The sequence below is a fragment of the Lepus europaeus genome, chromosome 1, assembly GCF_033115175.1.
Source record: "Lepus europaeus isolate LE1 chromosome 1, mLepTim1.pri, whole genome shotgun sequence".
Classification (NCBI taxonomy): Eukaryota; Metazoa; Chordata; class Mammalia; order Lagomorpha; family Leporidae; genus Lepus; species Lepus europaeus.
Window position 1 is genome coordinate 117,061,743 of NC_084827.1, and position 16,027 is coordinate 117,077,769.

General features: G+C 38.7%; 1 protein-coding gene across 1 annotated transcript in view; it reads right to left on the reverse strand.

The window, feature by feature from the left end:
• OLA1 (Obg like ATPase 1) overlaps positions 1–16,027 on the reverse strand; it is a 184,190-nt gene that overhangs the window by 135,316 nt on the left and 32,847 nt on the right. The gene's annotated exons all lie outside the window — the stretch shown is intronic.

A 16,027-nucleotide genomic window follows, 5' to 3' on the forward strand; every position in this document is an offset into this window, starting at 1 on the left:
GTAAAGGTCAAGAGAAAAATACAGTCAAGAGCTTAAAATCATATCTGGGAGAAATGGATTTTCTAGAAATTATAAAAGTATGTAGGTCTTTCAAAATTAAAATAAATGGCAACAAAATCAGAAGGTATAACTAGCAGTCATTCCAAAAACTGAAATGTGCCACTTACTAAAGTAGACTCTCTTTTTAGGAAAATAAATATTAAAGAATAAAATCAAATAGAAACTAAATTGTTGGCTAAAAGACTTAGTTTAATATTACACATGTTGGGGCCAGAGTTGTGGCTTAGTGGGTAAAGCTGTGGCCTGCAATCTGGCATCCCATATGGGTGCCAGTTCAATGCCGTGTTGCTCCACTTCTGATCAAGCTCCCTGCTGGTGTGCCTGGGAAAGCTTCAGAAAATGGTCCCTTGAATTTACATGGGAGACCCAGGAGAAGTTCTTGACTCCTGGTTTCAGCCTGGCACAGCCCTGGCCATTATAGCCATTTGGGGAGTAAATCAGCAGATAGAAGATGTCTCTTTCTCTTTCAAATAAATAAATCTTTTTAAAAAAAATTACCTATATCATTATGAAAGAAAATAATGTATTTCTGTGTTCTAAAACTGGCATAATTTAGGTTTGCAAAGGATATTAATTATAAGTAGTTAACCCCCAACCTTTGTCGTTCATCACTTTACAAATAATATACAAAAAATGGATGTTATTGCTAAGAGAAGGATGAATATAAAATAAAATAATCATCTATGATTACTTGTTTATCAGCTCCCCATCTTCAACGATTCAAATTAATGGGTCAGCAAAATTAAAAGTAAATGTAATATATTATGTTCTATGTCTTAAGGAATGCTTGAAAATAGCTCAACTCGTTAATATTAAATTAGAAAATGTCAAAGGTCTACTATAATGCCTATGCTTCTACTCTTGCCTATCTTCATTGCCCCAAAAAGGGAAAAAAATATGAATTTTCCACTCTGGTTTTCAAACCTCTGAAAATGTGCCTCCCTAACTAACTATACAACACATCACAGAGCAATTTTCTTTGCTATTCACGACCCTCCTCCCCCCATCACAAAAGAACATAGGGTGCATGACCACAAGGTTTCAAAACAGAATTCAGTGTGAGTTTTATTATGGTTACCCATACCAAACTACTATGCAAATAGAGCAAAGAGTATCAGCCAAGTCCAAAAGTTAAAAAGCAGAAAGTAGATTATATATTTCCCTCTTCTCATTCAAAACTCTCCCACCAAACCTGAAGTTCACCAATGCTACTATTGGCATGGGGTTTCTTCTGATCACTCTGTCTGCATTTCCTCTTCCATGCACACCCACCAGCCCCTCCACATACAGAATTTACTCCCTTAGCTATGTTTTTTCCTCAGGGCATTCGCAGATGAAGACAATGGCTTTAACATCTTGGCACATCGTGGACAACACTCCAAACTGTCACAAAATTAGTAAATACTCTACCGTCAATTCTATACCAGTCCCTTTCTTTTCATTCAAAGGCCTCTAACCCAGACTGTTAAAACAATAATCACCAAGTGTAATATAGTCTGACCTAGTATATTTACATTCCCTGAAATACTGATGAGGTAATGCATGTTCCTGCACAGAAATCACTAATACATCCTACTACATTATAAATTTGTCTGCATTTTTTATCATCATATCCATATAACCTGACTTAGCCTATCCCTAGAACTCCTTTCCCTTCTTTGATATTCTGTATCAGTACAATTTTATGTAACATTCACTTGGCACTTACTGCATACCGCTTTTCATATCCTGGGTCTATGTAATTTCCAATTTCCTTCCAAGGCAAATGAAAGAAACCAAAATCCTGAGCCAGGTTAGGTTTCCTGGACATATACAAAGTGAGCAGGTTAAATTAGCTTCCAGATCAAGGGCAAGCAAGAAATATCAAATCCAAAGGAGTAGGGAGAGTTTAAAAACTCAGTCTGAAGTACAAGTGAACAATTCCACAGGGCTGGGGAACCTTTTTTCTGCCAAGGGCCATTTGGATATTTATAACATCATTCACAGGCCATACAACATTATCAACTTAAAAAATTAGCCTGCCAGGGCCAACACTATGGCATAGAAGGCTAAGCCTCTACCTGTGGTGCTGGCATCCTATATGGGCACCAGTTCGTGTCTCGGCTGCTCCTCTCCCAATCCAGCTCTCTGCTATGGCTTAGGAAAGCAGTGGAAAATGGCCCAAGTGCTTGTGCCCCTGAACCCACCTGGGAGACCCAGAAGAAGCTCCTGGCTTCAGATTGGCCCAGCTCTGGCCATTGCAGCCATTTGGAGAGTGAAACAGCAGATGGAAGACCTCTTTCTCTCTCTCTGCCATTTGGGGAGTGAACCAGTGAATGAAGACCTGTCTGTAACTCTATCTCTCAAATCAAAAAAAAAAAAAAAAAAAAAGAAAGAAAGAAAAAAGATCACCTTATGGCAGAACACAGTGTACAGACATAATGCTATGGGAACAACCAAGGGAGATACTGCTCTAATACAGCATCCACTAATTTGTTATCAGAGTAAACTTCCTAACTAAATCATCCTGGTATAACCATCATGATCAGCCCTGCTTGAAAACATTTTGCAGACATAGAAATAGATTACTGATGTTTACTCCAGACATCACAGCATTCTAAGCAAAGGTCATCCTTCCATTGTTTTAACCCACAACTCTTAAGAATTTTATTTGAATCATTTGTGAATATCTAAATCTTGCATTTAAAATGGAAAATTCCTCATGCTAATACTAGTCCAGAATAATAAAAACTCACTTTTTAAAAAGCCACCCCAATTTTATTCCCCAGAAATCTATAGACAATTTGATAGATCTTCTTCACATGTTTTTCTGTGTATATAGTAGAGTTTGACTATATAGTACTGCGTGGAGATGGCTACATCCAATACATGTAGCCATTAGCTACAGGTTATTAAGTATTACTTAACTGATTAAGTAATTAAGCTTAATTTATTAAGCTACTAAGTACTAGAAATGTGGCTATGTGTGTGGACTAAATGTAGTTCAAATGGAGTTGTTCTCTAAATATAAAATACATATCAAACTTCAAATACATAGTACAAAAAAGTAAAATTTGTCAAGTGTCTGACTACATTCAGAAATATTTTTATTAAATATATTATGAATATCTTTAAATAAATTATGAAAGTTCATTCTGCCTTTTCTTTTTACTTCTTTCAATGTTGATACTAGAAAAATTTTAATTATATAGTAGCTCACATTTATGGTCCATTTCCATTGCTCAGTGCTAGTACAGTGGAAGTTTGAGTCAGACTTGCTTTACTGGTATTACTCTCAACACCTCATCCACCAGCTGTGAATCTTGCTATAAGCAGTGAGCAAGTTTCCTAACTGCTCTGTATCCCCTCTGCTTGTCCTGAGAATTAAATTCTCCATTTAAAGCACTTAGCATAGAGTATGGCAGACAGTAAGTACCCATTAAACACTTGATGGCAATAAATATATGAATGAAGTCTGTAGCTTAATTCTTTTAAAATCACTATATGGGGGGTGGCAATGGCCTAGCAATTAAGTTACTAGTTGAAACATTTACATCCCACATCACAATGCCTAAGTTCAATACCTGGCTCAGGCTCCCATATCCAGTTTCCTACTGGTGTAGAACCCAGGAGGCAGCTCTGATGGCTCAAGGATTTGAGTTCTTTCCACTCACCTGAGAGACCTGGTCAAGTTATAGGCTTTGGCTTTTTGGGGGGGTGGGGGGGGTGGACAATATATAGGACCTGTCTCTTCAGAAAAGCCTCCTGATATGTCTGTAGGTCACTAACATGCAGAACAGCACACCAAAGATTCTCTCTCTCTCTCTTTCTCTCTCATACACACACACACACAAATACACACACAGTGTGTCAAACATTCAGATCTAAAACCTCTCACTCTCAATTTCCTCATCTGTACAACTGGGATAACACCAATCCTGCAGAACTACTAAGATTAAACAGAATAACATATTAGATCCCAGCATAGTACCTAATAATAACCAGTGCTTGACAATCATTTCCCTTCTTCTGGCAATCATGTAAAATGCCAACAATTTAGACATGTACTAATGATCTTAATACTGAATTGCCTGCTATGCCACAATTGCCAAAGCCTGTAAATACTCCAAAGAGACAATTTAAAACCATACTAACATTATAGTCCTTGCAATTCCCCAGATTTTATCCCTTGCATGAGCTCAAACCACAAGCCAATACTACTGTATAACAGAATATGTAAATACTCCAGAAAAGATACATACTTCAGGAAAAACAAACCTACCTCTATGCATTCTGTTTTTCTCAAGGGATCAGAGGGATAGAAGCAGCTTTCAAATTACTGCCTCCATTGCAAGCTAACAGAAGACACAAAGCACTGGGATGGCATTCAGTCTCATCTACAAAGATGCAATACAATTCAATTTAGAGCTAGGAAAGGGGTTCTTTTCTAATACATATCTCAGATACATATGAAATTGCAAAACTCATCATTTTTCTCCTTGCCATGGCTGCCACAATGCTCATCAGTAGGATTTAGCCTCAATTTCCATACCGTATTTGGCATGGGTTATATCTTACCATGTGGCTGGGCTCCTGAAACTGCCTCTTTCTCTCTAATCCTCACTCTGCATGAATCAGTTATCATCATTTTCCTCTTGTTAGAAGACAGTCAAAATTTCTTTTAGCAGTCAACAGAGGATGATAATAAATTTAAATTCACATAAAAAGCTCAAAATAAAGCCATAAAATTTAACTAAACAAACTGGTGAAAAGAACTCAGGAAAGAATGGGCACCTTACCCCTCCTCCACCATCACATATCCCCCACACACCAACTTAGCTGAAAATGATCAAATTTTAAATTTTCTTTTCTACAACTCTAACTATATACTTCATAATTAAAAATTCATCATATCAGAACTAACTATATGTGTTTCTAATTTGGGAAATATAAGAAACTGTCCCACAGCTCAGAATGAACTCTTGCTTCTAGCCTACCAGGACATGTCTCTTAAAAATCTGTTGAGAAACTTTAACAAGTTTTATCTATAAATAGCCTGACAGTAGGTACAGCGATGCTGCCAAAGGTGCTGTCCTTCAGATAACACACACATGCCATAGCTTCCTGGGGAAATACAACTTCTAATACCAGCTTTAAAAAGCTAAGGATTCAGTGAAATCAATAGCCTTACCATGTTCAAAGCTTTAAAAATCTAACAATAGGAAGCTAAACTGCTTCTGAAAATTGGTGAAAACAAGTTACATTGGTTCACTAAATCCTACCAAAAAAAAAAAAAAACCATCTTTCTAAATAAGACATAACACATGTGTTTTCAGAGAATTGACTACATATATAAATTTAAAAATAATCTAATTCCCATAATATGGTTGCTGTTACCCTACTCTGTATAAAATCTTTGGCAAACAGTCTTCCCTGAGGAGAACCCTGTTTGTTTTGAGATAAAGGAGCCTATCATTGAATCACATTTCTTCTTCACAAAGTCTCTAAAATTTGCTCTTTCCCTCAACTACTACTCATAGTGTTCTGAAATTGAGCTTTCATTATTTTATCTATAAAATACCACAAAAACTTTCTGGTAATTCTTTCTGCCCTAAACTTCTTCCCACTCAAATCAAATCACAACATGTTGATGGAAGCAACTACAACTTTGTAGAGAGTGATATAATCTGTAATACTGGCCTCAAAAGTGGATGAAATCCAAATTTCTAACTTAACAAAATTATAAATTATTAATAACAATAGACAATAGAGATGAATCTCAGAAGCATTTTTTTCAGAGAAAGGACTAGGCATAATAGAACACAGAATGTGTGATTACATTTATACCAAGTTTAAGGAGAAACAAAACTAAGGATGACACAAGTCAGAATAGCAATTACCCTAGGAAATATGACAGAAGTGGTCTACAATTAGATCCACATAGTGGTTACACAGTGTAAAACATGTTTACAAATACATCCAAACGTATACTTTAGATTTTGCATTTTGTGTACTTTTACTAATATACTTCACGTATCAATTTTTTAAAAAGGAAAATAAACTAGGAGGAAACATCTGGTATTATTGACCTAAGTACAAAATTAGTAGAAGAAATCAAATGAAAAGAATGAGAAAATATTTCTGAGGCTGGTGTTGTGGTGCAGTGGGTTAAAGCCCCGGCCTGCAGTACTGGCATCCCAAATAGCACCAGTTAGCATCCTAGCTGCTCCACTGCTGATCCAGCTCCCTGCTAACGTGCCTGGAAAAGCAGCAGAGGATGATGGTCCAAGCCTGTGGGCCCCTGTACCCACGTGGGAGACCTGGAAGAATATCCTGGCTCCTGGCTTTGGTTCGGCTCAGCTCCAGCTGTTGTAGCCATCTGGGGAGTGAACCAGTGGATGGAAGACCTCCCTCTGTCTCTCTCTCCCTCTCTCTCTCTCTGCCTCTACCTCTACCTCTCTCTGTAACTTTTTTCAAATAAAATAAATATTTTAAAAAATTTTTCAACAAGGATGATATATATATATGTATATGTATACACATACACACACACACATACACACACATAGCTATATTAAATGAAGAAACACAAAAGCAGGAGTGAGCAAGTTAGGCTCGGGCCCCTCTTTGTATGGTCAGAGTCAAGACAAATCCTTACATTTATAAAATACTGCAAATCACACACACAAAGACCATGCAACAGAGCAAGAAATTTACTATCTAATCCATTAAAGAAAAAGCTCCCTAATACTTGCTCTAGAAGAAAACTGACTGAAATATCATCCCTTATGAAGACAAAATAAATAGATGACACAGAATACAGGCAGGAATTTTCTTCTACTAATTTTGTACTTAGGTCAATAATACCAGATGTTTCCTCCTAGTTTATTTTCCTTTTTAAAAAATTGATACGTGAAGTATATTAGTAAAAGTACACAAAATGCAAAATCTAAAGTATACGTTTGGATGTATTTGTAAACATGTTTTACACTGTGTAACCACTATGTGGATCTAATTGTAGACCACTTCTGTCATATTTCCCAGGGTAATTGCTATTCTGACTTGTGTCATCCTTAGTTTTGTTTCTCCTTAAACTTGGTATAAATGTAATCACACATTCTGTGTTCTATTATGCCTAGTCCTTTCTCTGAAAAAAATGCTTCTGAGATTCATCTCTATTGTCTATTGTTATTAATAATTTATAATTTTGTTAAGTTAGAAATTTGGATTTCATCCACTTTTGAGGCCAGTATTACAGATTATGTCACTCTCTACAAAGTTGTAGTTGCTTCCATCAACATGTTGTGATTTGATTTGAGTGGGAAGAAGTTTAGGGCATCAATTTTCTTTAAAAACTTAGGCTTTTCTCTATTCAAGGTATGACCTACTCTTTTTTTAAAGACATTTATTTATTTGAGAGGCAGAGTCACAGAGAGAGAGAGGGAGAGACAGAGAGGTCTTCCCTCTGCTGGTTCACACACCAAATGGCCGTAACAACCAGAGCTGAGCTGATCCAAAGCCAGGAGCCAGGAGCTTCTTCAAGGTCTCCCATGTGCGTGCAGGGGCCCAGGGACTTGGCCAATCTTCCACTACTTTCCCATGCCATAAGCAGAGAGCTGAACAGGAAAAAGAGCAGCCGGGACACGAACTGGTGACCATATGGGATGCCATCACCGCAGCAGGAGGCTTAAACTGCTACACCACAGAGCCGACCTGCCTACCTATTTTAAAGTTTGTAGCACCATGGGGATACAGGGAGAAGATGAGATGTATGAGAAATAATTCAAATGTATACAATACACCTTTTTCCCTAGTAATTCCATTTCTAGGGATAGCTCTTAGTGATATACCCAGACGTGCCAAAAAAAAGAGGCTATATATGAACATTCATTAGTAACATTGTTATTATTTCAAAATTTAGAAATAGTGAATTCCCATAAACTGAAAGCAGTTCAATAAAGTTGTACTTCTATACTATGGATGATGGCATAGTAGTTAAATAAAAATGGAGTATGAAATAAGCCAATCACAAACAGACAAATACTATATGATGCCACACATATGAGGTACCTAGAGTAGTTAAATTCATAGACAGGAGTTGAGGGAGGAAGGAATGGAGAGCTACTGTTTAGGGTACACAGTTCCCATTTGGAATGATGGAAAGATATGGAAAGTGATGGTTGTAAAACAATGTGAATGTACTTTATGCCACTGAACTCTATACTTAAAAATGGTTAAAATTAGCTTTCATATTACATATAGGTTACCATAATCTTTAAAAATCTAAAAAGTAGAAAAAATATTGAAATTTAAAATTTATATCCCAAAAAAACAGCTGTAAGGCAGCATTGAAATAATAAAGTCTATGTCTATATGCAACAATATAAAAGGATTCTCTTATTTAACCTTCAAAATAATTCCATGAGTACTACAGTTTTATTATCCCCATTTTACCTGAGAAAGCTGAGGCTCAGAGACCACTTTCACAGTCACATAGCTAGTGGGTGCAGGGGCCCAAGCACTTGGGCCCTCTTCTGCTGCTTTCCCAGGCACATTAGCAAATAGCTGGATCAGAAGTGGAGCAGCCAGAACTCAAATCGGTGGCACCCATGTAGGATGCCAGTGTGCTATGCCATAACACCAGTCCCAAAATAGAACTAAATTTTCAGAGCCCGCTATGAAAAACACACACTACACCTGCATTTCTGCTTGAAATGAATGAAGGTTTAGGCATTTTTTTTTATTTTAAAAAGCTGCCTCAGTTCATGTAAATAACTAATCTAATGAGGAAATGTGGATAGTTAGATTCAAAACATTACCCAAAAAACCACAAAATACATGGTATGTTGCTTTTAACAACATATGTTTATAACAATACATTCTTCCATAGAAGTAACACATACTGGCCGGCTCCACGGCTCACTAGGCTAATCCTCCGCCTTGCGATGCCGGCACACCGGGTTCTAGTCCCGGTCGGGGCGCCGATCCTGTCCCGGTTGCCCCTCTTCCAGGCCAGCTCTCTGCTGTGGCCAGGGAGTGCAGTGGAGGATGGCCCAAGTGCTTGGGCCCTGCACCCCATGGGAGACCAGGAGAGGCACCTGGCTCCTGCCATCGGATCAGCGCGGTGCGCCGGCCGCAGCGCGCCTACCGCGGCGGCCATTGGAGGGTGAACCAACGGCGGGGGGAGGACCTTTCTCTCTGTCTCTCTCTCACTGTCCACTCTGCCTGTCAGGGGAAAAAAAAAAAAAAAAAGAAGTAACACATACTAACAATAAAGGATATTTAGTTTTCAACAGCAGTTAACACATTAAATAATTTTTATAATATTAATCCTAAAGTCCATTTTAAAAACACCAGAACTGCTATTTTTCCTACTCAATAGCAAGATCCAGTGATAAAAACCAAAAGCAAAATTCAAAAATCCAAGAATTAATATAGAATTTCTGTACAAAGTCATTATTACATAATTAGCTATTCTGAGTTGTTTATCCAAAATTATAAGCACCATTTATGCCAGAAATATAGAGAAATAGTTAACTTTTTAAAAAGTTTTTATGGGAATGTAAACTGGTGCAGCCATGGTAGAAGACAATATGAAGATACCTCAGAAATCTAAATATAGACCTACCGTCCAGCCATCCCACTCCTGGGAATTTACACAAATCAAAAGAAATCAGCGTACAAAAGAGTTATCTGTACCCTCCATATTCACTGCAGGGCAATTTACAATAGCTAAGATATGGAATCAACCCAGATGTCCATCAACTATTGACTGGATAAAGAAATTATGGTACACTATGGAGTTCTACTGAGCTGTTAAAAAAAAAAAAGAGTGAAATCCTGCCTTTTGCAACAAGATGGACACAACTGGAAACCATTATATTTAGTGAAATAAGCCAGTCCCAAAAAGACAGATACCATGTTTTTCCTGATCCAAGGTAACTAATAGAGTACCTGAAATGTAATTTATTGGAGTGAAATAGACATTTTGAGATTTGAGTCCTTGTCTCTTCTGTTGAGGAACAGTGTTTCTTTTCTTCATACTATTTGTTGAACTCTTTTACTTAGTGTAAGATTAACTTTAAGATCATTAAGTAAACTTAAAGTAGGTTTTTGTAAAAATTAGGAGTGTGAATGGGAGAGGGAGGTGGAAGAAAGGCTAGAGTATGGGCAGGAGGAAGGGAGGGGGGAAAGTATCACTCGGCTCCTATATCTGTATATATGAATCATATGAAACTTGTATAACTTAAGTAAAATTTAAAAAAATTTTAAATCATGCAAGCCATTAAAAGTTGCCACGTATAATTCCAAAATAACTGAAAAATATGACAACTAAAGAAAAATATACCAGGGCCAGCGCTGTGACATAGTAGGTAAAGCTGCCACCTGCACTGCCAGCATCCCATATGGGTGCTGGTTCAACGCCAATCCAATTTGAAGTTTCACTTCCAATCCAGCTCTCTCCTATAGCCTGGGAAAGCAGTAGAGGATGGCCCAAGTCCTTGGGGCCCTGCACCCAGAGGGGAGACCCGGAGGAGGCTCCTGGCTCCTGCCTTTGGATCAGCACAGCTCTGGCCACTGCGGCCAATTAGGGAGTGAACCATAGAATGAAGGACCTCTCTCTCTGCCTCTCCTCTCTGTGTAACTCTGCCTTTCAAATAAATAAATCAATCATTAATAATAATAATAATAATATAACCTAGTCCAAAAAATAATTTGTTAAAAATTTCAAGCACTCAAGATATTTGGGGGGGGAGTGGTATTTAAGTGGGTAAATGATTATTTAGAACACGAACATTGAAAAATAGTTCAAAACTAGGCTGGCGCCGCGGCTCAGTAGGCTAATCCTCCGCCTTGTGGCGCCGGCACACCGGGTTCTAGTCCCGGTCGGGGCACCGATCCTGTCCCGATTGCCCCTCTTCCAGGCCAGCTCTCTGCTGTGGCCCGGGAGTGCAGTGGAGGATGGCCCAAGTTCTTGGGCCCTGCACCCCATGGGAGACCAGGATAAGCACCTGGCTCCTGCCATCGGAACAGTGCGGTGCGCTGGCCGCAGCGCGCCTACCGCGGCGGCCATTGGAGGGTGAACCAACAGCAAAAAGGAAGACCTTTCTCTCTGTCTCTCTCTCACTGTCCACTCTGCCTGTCAAAAATAAAAAAAAAAGAAAAGAAAAATAGACCAAAGAATACAAATACACACACACACACACACACCTGTCCACATACATTCTGAGATACATTTATACGAGATACAGGCATACATTCTTCAGATGCACTAGCCAACTGCTCTAGTTTTTAAGCACTAACAGGTCCAGGCACATCTAAAATGTCAGATATGAATTTGAATTATAACTCTGATGCTTCTTAGTTATGTAAATTACTATCCAGCTCCTTAGCTTCTCAATTTTCTCATTTTAAAGTAAATATATTCCCTCCTTTCACATTATTATTATGAACAAAGTAGACATTCACTCATATCATGTCAAGTTGCCAGTCCCTACACCACTAAAAAGAAGTTACCATCTAAAAGATTCATGGGAACTGTGATGGTTACTCTCAGGACCTGGGCTGCTGATCATTTCTCTCCCATTTATTCCCTTCATCAATTAAAGTGAAAATATCAGAAAAGGGAATTATGCGCCAGTATATGTGATGCATTCTCACTCTTCTTTTTAACCTGTTTTGCCTTCTTTGTTTGCAAAAAGCACTTAAGAGTTTCCAACATGAAGAAACAGCCTACCAATGACACAAATCTGTTTTAATCCAAATAAAGACATCCCTTACCCTTTAGGAATTCATAAAATTAGTAGTTTTTCACTGCCCTTTTAGTATAAAATCTGGATATCATTTAAAAAGCTTGACATAGAGACCAGCGCTGAGCTGTAGTGGGTAAAACAGCCACCTGTGGTGCTGGCATCCTCTCAGCTGCTCCTCTTTCAATCAAGCTCCCTGCTAACATGCCTGAAAAAGCAGAAGACGGTCCAAGTCCTTGTGCTCCTTCACTCATGAAAAACCCACAGGAAGTTCCTGGCTTTGGATCAGCCTAGCACCAGTGAACCAGTGGATGACAGATCTGTCTCTCCCTCTCTATGCCTTTCAATTAAGTAAATAAATCTTAAAAAAAAAAAAAAAAAAACACAACGAAACTTGACCTAGAACTGATAATCCTCAATATAACTTCTCTGGAGTTTAGAGAATTGTTTTCCAAACTGAGATCACAGACTAAGACTTAAGAATTCTCAAGATTAATAAAAATTTTTGTGATTAAAAAAGATAACAAGTGGGACAGACATTTAGCACATTGGTTAAGATGCCCCTTGGGAGCCGGCGCCATGGCTCACTTGGTTAATCCTCCACTTGTGGCACCAGCATCCGTATGGGCACCAGTTCTAGTCCCAGTTGCTCCTCTTCCAGTCCAGCTCTCTGCTGTGGCCTGGGAGTGCAGTGGAGGATGGCCCAAATCCTTGGGCCCTGCACCCGCATGGGAGACCAGGAGAAGCACCTGGCTCCTGGCTTCGGATCAGCATGGTGTGCCAGCCACAGCACACCAGCAACAGCGGCCACTGAGGGGTGAACCAACGGAAAAGGAAGACCTATCTCTCTGTCTCTCTCCCTCACTGTCCACTCTGCCTGTCCAAAAAAAAAAAAAAAAAAAAAGAACTGAGAAGTATTTTGGAAACACGGCTTTGCTAACTAAAATTATGAACTTCAAGCTCTTACCAAATCCACTCTCAGGTAAACTCTGATAGCAACAGGTACAGCCAAGCATCCCCTGCCTGCCTCCTTCCTTACTCCACAACCCATCAACTCATATTCACTCGGCTGCTGAAACTGCTTTAAATCTTCTCCTACCCTCATTGAAACACTCAAATCAGATATTGTATCTTAAGTACATTCAAGTAATTGGCATGAAGAAACAACTGAAGACAGTAAGAGGGTTTTCATAATCCAGCTAAAATTTGTCAATAAAGTTTGCAATACTATTCTTTATTGAAGTTAACTTTAACATTGTCTGAGTCTATATGATACTTATCACCTCTTAAAATGTCACCCACTGTAAAAATCATCTATATTACTGTGTTATCTCTAATATATTACATTTTGGTTCCCTCACCTGGTAATTTATATATTAAACTTATAAAAACTTTAATACCTCAAACTTTCTCCATCCCCAGTATCCCATGTTTTCAGGAAAAAAACAATTATTCCAGTTAATATAAATCTTTTTAAGAAGTCTATTTTGGCCAGTGCCGCGGCTCAATAGGCTAATCCTCCGCCTGCGGCACCAGCACACCGGGTTCTAGTCCCAGTCAGGGCGCCGGATTCTGTCCCAGTTGCCCCTCTTCCAGGCCAGCTCTCTGCTGTGGCCCGGGAGTGCAGTGGAGGATGGCCCAAGTGCTTTGGCCCTGCACCCACATGGGAGACCAGGAGAAGCACCTGGTTTCTGGCTTCAGATCAGCGTGGTGCGCCGGCAGCAGAGGCCATTGGAGGGTGAACCAACGGCAAAAGGAAGACCTTTCTCTCTATCTCTCTTTCTCACTGTCCACTCTGCCTGTCAAAAAAAAAAAAAAAAAAAGGAAAGAAAAGAAAAAAAAATCTATTGCATTATTAATAGCAACTTTCAAATTAAGACCTTTTTTGCAAAACTTAACACAAGCAGATTTTATATTAGATTTTACAGAAGTACACATGTCCTTTCCTCCATTGATAGAACTAACAGATGATTTTGCATTCTACTACTTTGAACTATTAATGAGTTCTTAAGGACCCAATATCTTCTCTGGTGAACACATACCAAACAGAAATGGACATTCCCAACGCAAGGGGAAGACAAGATATCTAATGACAGCAAACACCTCAAAATCCTTTACAGACAAAAGAAAGGACTGGAGTCACACAAAGTAAGTCAAAGGCACTGTCACCTTTACTGACATGACTCAAGCAAATGATTTTACCTCTTGAACCTCTAGTTTTCTCACCTAGAAATGAGAATAACAATAAGCTTACATATTCTGATGGGCTCTACATAAGAAGAGCAAACAATCCAAAAAGCGCTAAGTAAAGAAAATGCTAAAGATATTTGTTACTTAGTCGCTTGGTCAGATATCTAATTTATAATCTCGCCTCTCAAATTGGGGACTTTGTAGCTGAAGAATAGAAGATAGGAAACCATGGGATGTCACACAGTTTTCCTCCAAGTAAAGCATTTGATGCTACACTATGTTCCCAAAGCCCCTGTGTTACTCCTTTTTTGTGGTCAGGAGTCTTGGGTAGAAAAATCTGACAAATACAGGAATCTCACTATTTTCATTACACTTTATATTTCCCAGGCATTTCACTTAGTTTAGAAATAGCTCTGCCCATTAGTTCAAGACTCAGCCTGGTATAAGACAAAATTTTGTTAGAGATTTTAAAAAGCTAAACTTTGGAAGAAAAAAAGAACAGTATTTCCAAAAACACTGAGAATAAAAAGAACATTCTGGTACTTAAAGATATATAAAAGATCAATAGAAGAATGGGATCAAAGAAAACTGAGAAGGTAAAATATATTCATAATATCAATCTCCTCTGAGTTAACCTCATACCCTCCTAGGTTCCAGAAACATGTCTGATGAAAAGGCCCAGAGGATCTGCTAATAACACCATCAGCTTTCATCTGTAAACATCTTTTCAAAATACAACAAAAAAATGCACATTCTTATCATTTCATTTATGTAACATTCTCAAAAAGAAAAAAAAACTATAGTAATGGAGAAGAGATCAGTAGTCTATCCAAGGTTAGGTGTGGAAGAATGTGACTAAAAGGATGGCATTCAGGAGTTTTTTGCAGTGATGAAAGTGTTTTGTATCCCGATTATTGGGGTAGTTTCAAAAATCTGTACAAATTTAAGACATAGAATTACATACTCAAAATAGTCAATTTTATTGTCTCAAAATTTTAAAACTAAAACATGTACTTTTCTGAACTTCACAAATGATTTTTCTTTTATTTATTTATGAGAAAGAGAGATACAGAGAAAGAGCAGGCTTCTATTGCTGGTTTACTCCTCAAATGCCCACAACAGCCAGAGCTGAAGCTAATGTTGGGAATTCAATCCAGGGCTCTCAGATGTGTGACAGAAACCAGGGTTTGCATTAGCAAGAAGCTGAAGTCAGGAACTAGAGATAGACATAGAATCCAGGCACTCCAATACGAAACACAGACATCTTAACTGAGGTCTTAACTGCTACATTAAACTCCCACTGCTACAAATATATTTTTAAAAGCTGTTTTGCCCAACAATTTATGAACCTGCCAATAAACAATTTTGAAAGTTTAAAGAACTCAACATGAATATTTTCTGTACTTAACAAATTGATGTATGATAGACAGATAATTTCATCATAATTGTACTGAAACCCAAGGAAAGAATAGCTACACCAACCTCCTAGTTATTTTCTGGAAATATGACATCACCTCTGATGCACACCATCCTGAAATTATCTAGGTAAACAGTATAATCAAAACTCCTCCATGGGGCTGGCGCTGTAGCGCAGCGGGTTAATGCCCTGGCCTGAAGCGCCGGCATCCCATATGGGCACCGGTTCTAGTCCCAGCTGCTCCACTTCCGATCCAGCTCTCTGCTGTGGCCTGGGAAAACAGTAGAAGATGGCCCAAGTCCTTGGGCCCCTGCACCCACGTGGGAGACCCGGAAGAAGTTCCTGGCTCCTGGCTTTGGATCGGCACAGCTCCGGCCGTTGCAGCCAATTGGGGAGTGAACCATCGGATGGAAGACCTCTCTCTCTCTGCCTCTCCTCTCTCTATATAACTCTGACTTGCAAATAATAAATAAATCTTTAAAAACAAAAACAAAAAAAAAACTCCTTAACAGGCAGGTGTTTGGTGTAGTAATTACATCACTTGGGACACCTGCATCTCTAATCAGAGTACCTGTACTCAATACCCAGCCCTGGTTTTCAATTCCAGCTCCCTCCTAATAGTATTTAAGGA